At 45.2% G+C, this 14,615-nt stretch overlaps 1 pseudogene; it reads left to right on the forward strand.

The window, feature by feature from the left end:
• Nucleotides 1-3,347: 3,347 nt before the first annotated feature.
• Nucleotides 3,348-14,255, forward strand: LOC140724281 (N-acetyllactosaminide beta-1,3-N-acetylglucosaminyltransferase 3 pseudogene; annotated as a pseudogene).
• The last annotated feature ends 360 nt before the right edge of the window (nucleotides 14,256-14,615 follow it).

A 14,615-nucleotide genomic window follows, 5' to 3' on the forward strand; every position in this document is an offset into this window, starting at 1 on the left:
ATGATGGTTAACACACACTCATAACCAGCTGCAGTCCTTGGCAATGGGCCAACACAATCCACTATGACCCTAGAAAAAGGTTCACCAAAAGCAGGTGTTGGTCTAAGTGGTGCCGCTGGGATCACCTGATCAGGTTTTCCCGCAGCCTGACAGGTATGGCAAGTCCTGCAAATGTTCACAACATGCTTCCTTAAATTAGGCCAGTCGGATTCCTTCATAATGCTGTTTACTGTCTTCCTCACTCCAAAGTGTCCACCTAAAGGCATGCTATGAGCCATGTTTAAAATCTCAGCCCTGTAGTCTTTCGGGACCCCAACTTGATGTTCAATGGCCCAATTCTCACTTGCAGGCACAGTAGGTGATCTCCGCTTTCTCAGTAACACCCCATCCTTAAGATAATATCCTACTGACTCTCTCTGAACCTCCTCTCCTGTGAGAGCTGTCTCCCTTAACGCAGCAATTTCAGAATCTCGACTTTGTTCCGCTAAAAATTCATCCCAGGACAAGGACAAACCTTTCTCCTCCTCCTTACTACCCACATTCTGATGCAATGTGGAAGGCAGAAAAGTCTCTGACAAAATTCTCATAAATTAAACCACTGTCAGACCAAGGAGATGGTGGTGGAATTTAGGAGGTCTAGGCCCCATATGGAGCCAGTGATCATTAATGGAGAACGTGTGGAGCAGGTTAAGACCTACAAGTATCTGGGAGTACAGTTAGACGAGAAGCTTGACTGGACTGCCAACACAGATGCCTTGTGCAGGAAGGCACAGAGTCGAATGTACTTCCTAAGAAGGTTGGCGTTATTCAATGTCTGCAGTGAGATGCTGAAGATGTTCTATAGGTCAGTTGCGGAGAGCGCCCTCTTCTTTGTGGTGGCATGTTGGGGAGGAAGCATTAAGAAGAGGGACGCCTCACGTCTTAATAAGCTGGTAAGGAAGGCGGGCTCTGTCGTGGGCAAAGGACTGGAGAGTTTAACATCGGTAGCTGAGCGAAGGGCGCTGAGTAGGCTACGGTCAATAATGGATAACTCTGAACATCCTCTACATAGCACCATCCAGAGACAGAGAAGCAGTTTCAGCGACAGGTTACTGTCGATGCAATGCTCCTCAGACAGGATGAAGAGGTCAATACTCCCCAATGCCATTAGGCTTTACAATTCTACCTCCAGGACTTAAGAACTTTTTAAAAGCTATTAAATGCTTTTTGAGACGGTGATTTAGATGCATATCATATTTTTTTACTGAGTTAAGTATTGTATGTAATTAGTTTTGCTACAGCAAGTGTATGGGACACTGGAAAAAAGTTGAATTTCCCCATGGGGATGAATAAAGTATCTATCTATCTATCTATCTATCTATCTATCTATCTATCTATCTATCTATCTATCTATCTATCTAATTGCATCAGCAGCTTTTTTAGACAGGGTTCGGGCTACTGCGCATGTGAGGTTCACATCAGTATCTGTGCGTGTGTCGTCAGACACAAGCTTGCTTGTTAGCTGTATTGTTGAATAAACTTCACCCTGGATAGGTGCCAACCTAATATTTACCAAACCCAGCAACATTACTAAGCTTACGAAGATCATGTTTACATTATGAAAATTCCCAAACAACCCATCCATTCCGATCTTTCGACTTTCAGCTTTACTCGTCTCCATAGTAACCCAGTCAGGTGGTCTCTCAAAACCAAAACAATCCTTTCTCTCTATATTGCAATCGTGAAAAACAACTCCACAACCTTGAAGGTGTTTACTTCCTATTGCGAAAACAAAATTCAACAGAGATTCACATAATTTACAGGCCATTGCCCTGCAAGCAGGGACAAAGGTCGCGAAACCGGTCCAAACCTCCCAAGTTCTTTATTCAAAAATCCAGAAACAGCCATTCTACATATTTCCAATAAAATTCGCATCACCAACTTTCAACTCATCACCAACTTTTAGAACACCGTCCAACACAAATAACTGAGAATCCTCAATTTCCACCGGCACCTAGGTTAACCCTTTATTCACTGAACCAAGACCATCCGGCTGAAAAAGACGGCATTCCTTTTCCACCGAGTCAGACAAAGTCAGACACCTCAGACGGGAGGCAGCAGGTATTGACGAGGTCGGTGAGCCCGAACTTGGAATACTGCCTTTGGGTTTGGACGCCTGTTACGTACCCCGTAACGGGTTAAAGAGCCAGCAGAAATGGGCCTACACGGAGTCTGAGTCTGCCGTTATAAACTCTATTTTATTAGTAAGTACGTGAATAAAGGAATATAAAACGAGATAAATTAAACATGTTAGCAGAGCTTATGCACATATACAGGTGAGTAAATAAGCTTCCCCAGCTCAGGTGATTGGGTGATACAGTCTCACGGTGGGATGGTAAGTAATCAGTTCATTTCAGGAATTTGGTTTGAGTAGAGTTGGAGAGAGAGAGTTAGGGTGTTGGTTTGTCTTCCAATGCCGATGTCGATCCTCACGTCCTCCTCCTGCTCCCGAAGCTTACAGTCACCGACTGTGACCGCAAGAAAGGGTTGCCGTCTTCTGTGGTGAATTTATCAACCCCAGACCAGGGTTAAACACACTGATAGCTCCCGACCCGTCACCCCTCTGTCCACACTGCGAGCAAAAACCCCACCCTTGTCGTGGGCACACAAAGCTCACCAGTGTCCTCCTTGCCTCAGGGGTCGTGTGTCTCCTGTGGTGTGTCTTGTGTGTCTCTGGTGTGTGTCTCCTGTGGTGTGTCTTGTGCGTCTCTGGTGTGTGTCTCCTGTGGTGTGTCTTGTGCGTCTCTGGTGTGTGTCTCCTGTGGTGTGTCTTGTGTGTCTCTGGTGTGTGTCTCCTGTGGTGTGTCTTGTGTGTCTCTGGTGTGTGTCTCCTGTGGTGTGTCTTGTGTGTCTCTGGTGTGTGTCTGATTAAAAAGTCAACTGACCTTGTATATATCTCCAAGTGCTGAACACGAGCTGTCCATCACATAGTTCCGCCTTTCAGTTTCCAAGGCAACTCACAGACTTTCTGTCTCCCTGCTGCTGATTTAGCACACAAGCTGTTCGCTCCCCCCTCTCTCTTTTAAAGGAACAGTCCACTTTACAATAATCTTTCGGATCTCGTCACAATCTAAACATAGCTACAAGATCTGTGATATATTCGCATATTTTTTAAGAAAGCTTTATTGATTGAATCTCAGCTGATGGCGGAAATTTCAAAACCTTGCAACATTTCATGGACGTACATGCATGTGTAAGTCACGTGAACCTTTTCCCCGCTCCCATTTTACCGCAGATCTGCCTTGTTTCCGAGGCTCCGCCCCCAGCTCTGATGACATAAATTACAGTCCTGCCTTCCTTCAGTTCTGTGTTGAAGCGGGTCGGCGGCGGCGGCGGATCGTCTGTAGGATCCGGATTGGGAGACGACCATCACCCCCAGAGTCGGGAATCCGGGGGAGGGTTCACCGTCCGGGCGTGAAAACAAGTTCTCATCGGTGAGTCCCGAGTGTGGACGTCTGATGTAAGGTAATGCACCAGGTTAACTTCCCCGATCTGGTGGCCTCCCTGCGCTTGCTGGACAGAACCTGCCGGGGTCGGTCTGTGTTGTGGGACCTTCACAACAAACCGACTGAGATGAGCCGCCGCTCAGTCCCTCTTGCCCTGGTCCTAGGAGCGTGATGGGGTGGTGATACCGAGACTGCACTCATCCATTGAGGTTTATCCCGGGAACTTTACCTTCGTCACCCAGTCCCGCATCGGGTCCAAACTTCACCTGGATCGATAGCCGGTGTCTACAATTGTTTTACATTATTCCAGGGCACGGGAAGCGGCCCTTCCCCCTGTTGTGTTCTTGCAGACAGAGAAGGTTAAACCGAGTAATCGCACCTTCGGGACACTGCTCCATCAGTCTGAGTAGATACATCTTTCGCCCGTTCAGACAAGGCAGAGAGATCCAGATCTCTCACGGCCTCTCGTTTTGGGTGGCCATCGTTGTGTTTATTTTTGTTGAATCCATGCCACTGTTCCGACTTGCTGAAGCGCAGCCAATGTTTCCGGTTTTATAACCCCAATAAATGCAACAAATAAGCCTTTTCCAGTGATCTGGGTTTCTCAAACTTGTACAGCACATTACAACAGCACATTGAGGTGATAACATATTGTTACAAATCCTTATGGTTACAGAGAGAGGGCAGTGAACATCGAGTTAGACTGGGAGATCAAGAGTCCAACTTATCACCGGGGAACATTCAATGTGCTTACAACAGCAGCCTGGACGGTTTCCTGGAGCCTGGTGCTGTGTGTTTTCAATGTTTTTTTTTTAAATCTTCGATCCGGCTGAGAAGAGAGAATAGCGAGGGTTTTGAGGATCTTTGATGCTGCCTGCTTTACTGATGCAATGGGAAGTGCAGTCACAGTCCAGGGAGGGGAGTCTGGTTTCTGTCATGTCCTCAGCTGTGCCCACATTTCCCTGCAGTTCCTTGCAGTCAAGGGTAGAGCGGTAGACTTATGAAGGCGTTATGTATCCGGATGGGATACTTTCTATGGCGCTTTGATAAGGTTTGGGGAGGGGCAATGTGCCTAAGCCAAAGTCATTGTTGTTTGATCTAGGCTTGTCATTTTAGAATCTTTTTCTAACGTTTTATTCAGTCCCTGTGTATTGCTGAATGACCACCAGTGACTGTCCTTGATCCCTCACCCAAATGTTCCATCTCCTCATTCACTCACATCTCGAGCAACCTCTCTCCAGCCCCAGTGTACCCACCTCAATGATGTACAGTATATCAGTAAAGTTTCCTGTAACATTTGACATCATTGTGAAGTATTATCCTGCACTGAGTTTTCCCAGGAATTGTTTATTTTTGTTAGTAGAACTACCAGAGGTTTAGTTGAATGCAACACCTGGTGAGGTAAGAGTTACAAGCTACGAGCCCAGGGTGTGGCAGGAAAGATTCCAGCATGTATAGAGCAGTAGTTGGTGATGGAATGTATACCTGCTTGTATACATTTTTTTATAACAATTTACTTGATTGTATCTGCGGAAATTTTGTAAAATGAATGGGAACTTCGATGAGACATAAAGTATGCTGCGGAGTTTGACAGGGACGTGGACTAAATAGTTCCTGTTTTGTGAGGGTCTGAAACCAAGCACCGCCAGCTGAAGACAGCCGAGATGTTTTTCTCTCTCCCTCTCCGGGTCTAGTGTGTCATGGTAATCACCGTCCTCAATATTCAGCAGAAGGAGAGTCTTTCATTTAATATTGTAATCCTGCAGTGTAGTGATACACAAATGAGTGAGATGTTACAGGTGAGAGGCAGGATTGATGCGCCGAGATCACAGTCTGATCTGGGTGGGTCACAGTGAATGCAAGATGCCAATGAAATTAAATATCCGCGGATAAAATCCAATGCATTGTTATTTTTTTTTAAAAAACTGTACTGTATATAAGCATGTCTCCCCTGTTTTATGTAACACCACAAGTCAAGATCACAACATATTCCTCATAGAAAAACTCGCAGGGGCAGATATCTGTCTGGTAAACCTTCCTCTGGTTTCCCACCTACCCACTCACATCTGACAGAAGGGAAACAACACTGCAGACGGTGATCCACAACAGATCTCACCAACCGACTATATAATGGAACCATCAACTCCTTACACCGCCTCCCCCCACGACCACCCCCCGCCCGGCTGTAATCTCCAGTGTGGGTGTTTCCATACTTTTGTCCACCAACCGAAATGCCGTTTAGGATGGACAGATAGTATCAATCCCGCCAGTGAAGGAATAAACAAAGCGAATCCTCAGTTCCCTCGGTCGGGGATCGGTAAAGCCCCGAGTATGGACGGATCTGTCTTCCTGTTACTGCAAGCAGTAGCCCGCGGACAGTTCCGAGGTGCGGGGAACTCGCAGCTCCCGAGTCTTTGCTGATGATTCGGAGCCGGGTTGAAAGTGCGGCGTTTCCGATAACACTGTCAACTGCCCCGGTTTCCCGCGGGAAATACACAGGAAGTCGATGCATTCAATTAGACGAAAGGAATTATTAATTTACTTAAAAGCGATTCGCTACAGTTCTAATGTCGATCAACGTTATCAATTCCATTCGTGTTCATAAAAGTGGCTGACTGCCTTTGTGATGTTTATATATCAGTATATACTGCTTCTTACCGTGTACCGCGGCTCCAGGTTCTGTTACCACCCTGTCCCAGTGAGGCTGTGTTACGGGTTCTGTAAGTAATGAACACACGCTGGTTAATGCTCAGTCAGCTCCTGGTGATAATCATTAACTAAACTCACAGCATTATCAGTGGGTCACTCCGTGACCTGTTCCTTAGCACAGGGTACGTTCTGTCTCCAAACAAACATCACCATGGAGATGAAATGTGATCTCAGTGATTTTGAGAGTGGAATGTTTGTCGTTGCCAGACGGTGCAGTTTGAATATCTCAGGAACTGCTGAACTCCTGGGATTGTCAAGTTCAACAGTCTCAGTTTGCGGAGAATGATGCTGTGAAAAAAATCAGGTAGCGGCAATTCTGAGAGAGAAAAATCGCCTTGGTAATGAGAGAGATCGGTGGTTAAAGGCGGACTGATTCAATCTGCCAGGAAGACAGTAACTCAAATAATCACGAACTACTGCACTGTGCAGAGAGGCATCACTGGACGCGAAACATGTCGAACATTGGACTGAATGAGCAACGGCAGTAGAAGACCATGGATATACAATCAGTGGCCGTATTATTAGGTACCGGAGGAGCATAACACAGTGCACATCGATATTTGTTATCAGCAATGAGATTTAACTCATAAAGTTTAATTTTTAATATCACTGACACATACTTGTTGTCTTTGCTAAAATAGCACACTCACTCCTGCAAAAAAATCAGACGGATCCGCAAAGCCACTCAATGTTAAAGACAGTATTGAAATGGTAGAAATGTCATAAGGGGACATGGAATGGACCCAAATGCAGGACGCAGGCACTGAAGTACTAGGGGCAGGACAGGGACAACTAAAGGATAGAACAAGTTGGGGTGACCGTGGCGTGAGGAACGTGGCATTCAAAGGTGATCCTGGTGTTCAGAGATAGCTCAGGCAAGGCAGGAGGATCCTGAGGATTCTGGCAAGGCAGGATCTTGGGGTTCATGGCAAGGCAGGATCTTGGGGTTCATGGCAAGGCAGGATCTTGGGGTTCATGGCAAGGCAGAGTCCTCCGCCAGGTAACGGCAATCTGACCTGACCTACCCGACGGAGGCGAGGGGTAAGTAAGGGGCAGAGACCTTTGGATGACTCATTGGCACTGCCGCCTCCCAGGCGTGAACACAGAGGCCTGGGCAAGACGCGGTAAACTGGGCAGGTGCGGGGTACCACCCGTCGGGACCGAGGGGTAGGAAAGTGGCAGAGCCCTCCGCCAGGTAACGGCAATCTGGCCTGACCTACCCGACGGAGGCGAGGGGTAAGAAAGAAGCAAAGTCCTCCGACGGGCAACGGCAATCTGGCCTGGCTTACCCGACGGAGGCAAGGGATAGGAAGGGGACTAAGTCCAGGGTGACTCTGAAACTGACTCACAGAACTAGTTGATTAGCGATGGGTACACCAAGCCGGGGCGAACAGGAACGAAGACCAGGCGAACAGCACCAGCAGGACAAACATGACGCACGGGTCTGCACAGGGAAAACAGGGCGACCAGCGCAACACAGGACGAGGAGGTCAAAACGGGATGGACAGTCGGACAGTCGGACAGCGCGAGCAAGGCAAACCGAACGGAACCGCGGGACGAGCACCTACCAGGGAAGCAGGACAAAACAGGTTCAGAGCAGGACGACCCCCAACTAGACTCAGTCTCAGAGCCCCTTATATCCACCTACCAGCCGATGGGCAACAGTTGCGCCTCCTTGAGTCCAAACAAGCCAGAATGATCCACAGGTGTGACTAATTAGCTCAAGGGTGAAAGGAGGGACGGCTACAAGACCCGGAGTCAGGAGTCCGCGGACCAGATCAAGACCCGGAATAGGGGCTCCGGACCGGACCATAACAAGAAACACTAGAAAACCTGCCGTCACAAGTGGGCGTATTAACTCATCGTAACGTTGCCCACCCACTACAGTCTCTGTGTTTACTCTGTGCTGAGCTCCTGATTCTGTTACCAGCGAATCCGAGCACCGGAGTTCCGTGGGACCAAACAGTAAGTGAACACAATCAGAGTAATGTTCAGTTGACAACACACACATAAGCCTGCACGTCACACTCATCAGCACGTAACTCCACACCCTGCTCCACAGCGCAAGAACTAAACGACACAAAAACTCCTTCGAGCCAATGGTTCTGATGTGCTGTTCGATCCAGGCTTAATTTTGCACCTCAGTAGACGGTGACAAAGATTACATACAGTATCTCACGACAAATCGATCTGCTCCAGGGAGCAACCGCGACCCGCATCCTGGTTCAGATCGGGTGGTGTCATCGCATGAAATTATTCTTTACTTTGGGACCAATTTACTTCAGTGACAGCTGAGGGCAGAAATCGCTGTGGGCTTGTAGGAAAGACGCAGTCAGGATGGGACTTCTGAACTCTGGTGAAAAGTTATGATTTTGAAATAATCTTTTCTTTTGAACACTGGACATTCCCTTTCGCCAGATTTAACTGTGCCCCGGCAACCTGGAACAGCACTGATCTCAGAGACAACTTCATACTGCAATCTTAAATATTTGTCCACAATTGGACCATTACACTGAAGGGCAACAACTATGTGGAGATTGCAAACTGGAGATAACCACGTCCAAAAGAATACAACATATTTCACCATCAGATTAGTGCTCACTTACTGGAAATAAATAACCTTATCAATCAGATGACTTTCCTGACTAAAAGGTCTATTTAAGTTACTCCCGTCGGTGTGTTACCCCGCTATCTCCTTTACTTTACAAATACCTTAGCTGTTTAAAGAAGAAGAAGTACTGGCACTATTAAGGAATATAAAAGTGGATAAGTCTCCGGGACCTGACAGGATATCTGCTAGGACCTTGAGGGAAGTTAGCGTAGAAATAGCAGGGGCTCTGACAGAAATATTTCAAATGTCATTAGAAAAGGGGGTTGTGCCGGAGGATTGGCGTATTGCTCATGTGGTTTCATTGTTTAAAAAGAGTTCTAAGGGTAAACCGAGCAATTATAGGCCAGTCAGTTTGACGTCAGTGGTGGGTAAATTAATGGAAAGTATTCTTAGAGATGGTTTATATAATTATCTAGATAGAACAGTTAACATGGATTTGTGCGAAGAAGGTCATGTTTGACAGATCTTATTGAATTTTTGAAGAGGTTACCAGGAAAGTTGACGAAGGTAAAGCAGTGGATGTTGTCTATATGGAGTTCAGTAAGGCCTTTGCCAAGGTTCCACACGGTTGGTTAGTTAGGAAGGTTCAACTGTTAGGTATTAATATTGAAGTAGTAAAATTGATTCGACAGTGGCTGGATGGGAGATGCCAGAGAGTAGTGGTGGATAACTGTTTGTCACGTTGGAAGCCGGTGACTAGTGGTGCGCCTCGGGGATCTGTACTGGGACCAGTGTTATTTGTCATATACATTAATGATCTGGATGATGGGGTGGTAAATTGGAATAATAAGTATGCTGATGATACTAAGATAGGTGTCGTTGTGGATAATGAAGCAGATTTTCAAAGCTTACAGAGAGATTTAGGCCATTTAGAAGAGTAGACTGAAAGATGGCAGATGGAGTTTAATGCTGATAAGTGTGAGGGGCTACATTTTGGTAGAACTATTCATAATAAGACAATCATGTTAAATGGTAGGGCATTGAGGAATGCAGTAGAACAGAGTGATCTGGGAATAATGGTACATAGTTCCCTGAAGGTGGAATCTCGTGGATAGGGTGGTGAAGAAAGCTTTTGGTATGCTGGCTTTTATAAATAAGAGCATTGAGTATACGACTTGGGGTGTAATGTTAAAATTGTACAAGGCATTGCTGAGGCCAAATTTGGAGTATTGCGTACAGTTCTGGTCGCCGATTTATAGGAAAGAGGTCAACAAAATAGAGAGAGTACAGAGAAGATTTACTAGAATGTTACCTGGGTTTCAGCACCTAAGTAACAGAGAAAGGTTGAACAAGTTAGATCTTTATTCTTTGGAGCGTAGAAGGTTGAGGGGGGACTTGATAGAGGTATTTAAAATTATGAGGGGGATAGATAGAGTTGACGGGGATAGGCTTTTTTCCATTGAGAGTAGGGGAGATTCAAACAACAGGACATGAGTTGAGAGACAGAGAGTAAAAGTTTAGGGGTAACACGAAGGGGAACTTCTTTACTCGGAGAGTAGTAGCTGTGTGGAACAAGGTTCCAGTAGAAGTGGTAGAGGCAGGTTCGATATTGTTATTTTTAAAAAATTGGATAGGTATATGGAGAGGAAAGGAATGGAGGGTTCTGGGCTGAGAGCAGGTCGGTGGGACTACGTGAGAGTAAGCATTCGACACGGACTAGAAGGGCTGAGATGGCCTGTTTCCGTGCTGTAATTGTTATATGGTTATTTGTGAGGTGATGGACATTCAAATGAAGTAGAACTTGTACAATGAATGGCAAGGCGCTGACAAGTCAGTTCACTGAAAGGCAGGATGGTGAAAAAACTCGTTTAGCATGCTAGCCTTCATCAGTTATGGTGTACAGTTCAGGAGCGGCGAATTATTTGCAGTTACATAATTTGTTGTTGAGACCACTTTTGGAATATTATCTACAATTTTGGTTACCCTGTTATAGGAAAGACACTGCCAAGTTGGAGAGGGTGCAGAAGAGATTTAGGAGGATGTTTCTTTGGACTACAGGGCATGGATTACACAGAGGTTAGCCATGCTGGACCTTTATTCCTTGGAGAATGAGAGGTGACCTCAGAAGTCTAAAATCATAAGGGGTATTGATAAGGTGGATTGTCATTATTGGAGAGTTGGAGAGTCCGAAATGAGAGGTCACAGATAGAAGAGAGGAGGGAAAAAATTGAAAAGAGATCAATGGGTTAACTTCAGTACACAGAGGATTGTGAATACCTGGAAGAAGCTACCAGAGGAAGTGGTTGAAGTGGGTTCCACTGCCACATTTAACAGGCATTTGGACGGGTACATGGAAGGGAGAGGCTTGGAGAGTTATGGGCCAAACTAGAAAACTGGGACTAGCAGGGAGGATGCTGTGGTTGGTATGGACCAGTTGAGCCGAAGGGCTTGTTTAGATCGCATTACTCTAGGATTCCATAATTCTAAAGTGACACAAGTTGCATCCCTGTGCAAATAGTTTTACTTGTACACATCGTTCTGCTATCAGTCACTGGTGTCTTTCCACGGCTCCTGGCATCCAAGGTTTTACTCATACACATTGTGGATCATGCTATCTATCTGCCTTGTTCTGCTATCAGTTACTTGTGCTTTCTCTGGGCTCCTGGATTACAAGGTTCACTGCTCTTCATGAAGCGTAAATTCCTGCCATAGGTGATGCTGGTGCCGTTTTCCTTCAATAGATATGGGCCTGCGATGGCTTCGCTGTCTTGTCACAATTGCTTACTACTGAATGTCTGGGTGGAATCAGCCTTGCCATTGGGACTAGTTATGCCTTAGTTGTAGCCTTTCATAAAGTGGTTTGACCAATGGATGGCAGGGTGGGTGGGCCACTGCTAATTTAACTTTGAATACACTTCTCTGGTTAAAATAGAAGCAAAAAGCCAAGGTCCTTGAGTATACTTCTCTTTGTTTCTCCTATTGTAGGCATACATAGACCAGGTTGAAATGCCCTGAAAATCAGATGCTTTCAGTAGCTGTACTAACACGTTACCTTCCCTGCACTGCCATATATTCAGTTACTAATCAATGGTCAATAATAGATCATCTTCCATAGTATCAATAACCTGTGAACTTAAACTGAATGTTGACCGAGATGGGGCCTTCCTCTTTAGAGCAAAGGGGGAGGAGATGTGATTTGATAGAGGCGTATAAGTTGATAAGATGCATAGATAGAGTGGACAGCCAGCAACATTTTCCCAGAGCAGAAATGACTAATAAGATGGGGCATAATGTTAAGGTGATTAGAGAAAAGTTTAGGGGATTGTCAGAAGTAGTAATTTTTAAAAGAAAATGGTGGGTGTATGGAATGCACAGCCTGGGTGGTGATAAGGGTCGATGCATTACTGAGATTTAAGAGGCTTCCAGATAGACACATGAATGAAATAAAAAAATGGAGAGCTATTTGAGAGAGTAGGGGTACATTGATCTTGGAGCAGATTAAAAGGTTGGTGCAACATCATGGGCCAAAATGCCTGCATTGTGCTATATTGCTCTATGTCTGGCCCAGCTCAGTTTAAGCCCCGAGAGGAGTGATGAAAGCTCTGAAGCGAGGTGGAATAAAGCCTTTGGAATAATATATCTTTAATGCACCGAAAGAAACTATACGATTTTCAGTTTAATGACAGATGGTATCCTATAGGTAGATTTGTTTTTCTGCTGGGATGGAATGCTTCAGGTCAATTAAACTTTCTGTAGGGCCTTGCCTATTCCTTACCTCACCACCATTTTGAGGTTAATATTACAAAGCATTAGTGAACCTCATTACAGTTTAAACTTCTCATTCTTCTCAAGCATCATGTAAATGTAAAGTTTTCTTTGAATTACTCCATATTTTTTCTCTATTTCAGGTGAAAGATGAGAAGACATCAGCAATTCTATGTGAAAGTACTGCTGGGTGTTTTGATTACTCTGGGATTGTTCTTCATGTTCTGGAATAATGACAAACGTCGAGAGACTGATGATGTTGCAGAAACTGTTCATCGCAAAGATCTGCCCAAGGTTGTTACTGCTGATGCAACTAAATCAGTGCTCAAGCCAAAGTGCCACGCGAACAGGACATTGTTGCACCTGTCCTCATTTCATCAAGAGAAAGAGCACATAAAAAACTTCTTGATGTATAAACACTGTCGAGAATTTAACATGATTCAAAATGTCCCAGACAAATGTGGTGGTCGAGAAGGATCTCAGAATGTCTTCCTGCTCCTGGTGATCAAATCTCACCCTTTCAACCAGGATCGGCGGGAAGTGGTAAGGAAGACCTGGGGCAAAGAACGCGAATTCAATGGGGTCCTAATTAAGAGAGTCTTTATCTCTGGTGTCTCTCCTGACCAAAAAGAAAGTAGGAAATTGAATCAGCTGTTAGCAATGGAAAACAGAGAACACAGAGATGTCCTACAATGGGATTTCTTGGATACCTTTTTCAACCTCACCCTCAAACAATACAAGTTGCTGCAGTGGGTCTGTGAATTTTGCCCCAGTGCTAAATTCATCTTCAATGGAGATGAAGATGTCTTTGCCAACACCGATAACATGGTTGATTACTTGCTAGGCATGAAGGTTCACCAACACCTGTTTGTGGGCCGTCTCATTTATGGGTTTGGGCCCAAACGCCAGAAGTCGAGCAAGTATTATGTGCCAGAAATAGTGACCACTATCAAGTCTTACCCACCATACGTTAATGGAGGGGGCATACTTATGTCTGTGTATACAGCTCATATCATTTACCACATAGCCCAAGACCTTGAACTATACCCCATTGATGATGTATTTTTGGGGATGTGCCTGGCCAAGGCTGGACTAGCCCCACGCTCCCATAGTGGATTCAGGGCAGCTGGTATCAGTGTTCCTTCAACCCAAGAGGACTCTTTCAATCCTTGCTATTACCGTGAGTTACTGCTAGTGCACCGTTTTCAGCCTTTCAAACTGCTACTGATGTGGGATGCGGTGCATGATGCTAATCTGAATTGTGCTCATGCTGCCCAGAAGTCTGCATCCACGAAAAGGACCGCATGAGTCATGAGAGAATGTAGCAACTGTTGGAATGTAATGCAGTTTGTAAACATGTGTTAATCAGTTGTTTATGCAATGTAAGAAGGTTAATTCCTAAATTATATTGGAGGATACATTAATTCATAGGGTTGGTGCCTTTCTACATTCCACAAATGTTTGTAAAGCTGTCAGGTGTCATCACTCAGCCTAATTCTTACTGCACCCATAATGACATTACAATATTGATAGGCGCACCACAATTTAAGTCAATTGTAAAGTTATTCCAAGTGAGCAGTCCTTGTTGCATTGCGTGCAGATAGGTACAGCATGTTCACTTGGGGCATTTGTATAATAAGCCACCAATAAAATTTTTAGTAGCAGTTATATCTGTGTATTTTTTTCTTGCCGTTTCTTACATGTCCCTTGCAAAATATGAAAGACACAAATGTGTTTCTTGGACTGGAACTGTGAGGACAACAAAGAATCTAGATCTAAAATTGTCTCAGGGTTGGAGGAATAGAGAAACTTATGGTCATCACTTCTGTAGTCAAATGTCAGCCTGCATTGTGTCTGTGTAACTACATATCAAATAGAAGCACACACGCAGGAGATGGCTTTAACTGGAGTATTCACATTGCAGAGAGGGAAAGAGATCAATGAACATGTGCGGACAACAGGTCAATATGCATACATAGACGGCAGTCCATATGTAGTGCGAAGGGGAGTGGCATTAGATTTGGCAGGTGTCTTGTCCGAGACAATGTACTCGGTTGCCAGTGTCATGTTGCTGTCATTGCCATGGCCATCACTGAGAGGTAAGT

Source organism: Hemitrygon akajei, unplaced genomic scaffold (assembly GCF_048418815.1).
Source record: "Hemitrygon akajei unplaced genomic scaffold, sHemAka1.3 Scf000183, whole genome shotgun sequence".
Lineage (NCBI taxonomy): Eukaryota > Metazoa > Chordata > Chondrichthyes > Myliobatiformes > Dasyatidae > Hemitrygon > Hemitrygon akajei.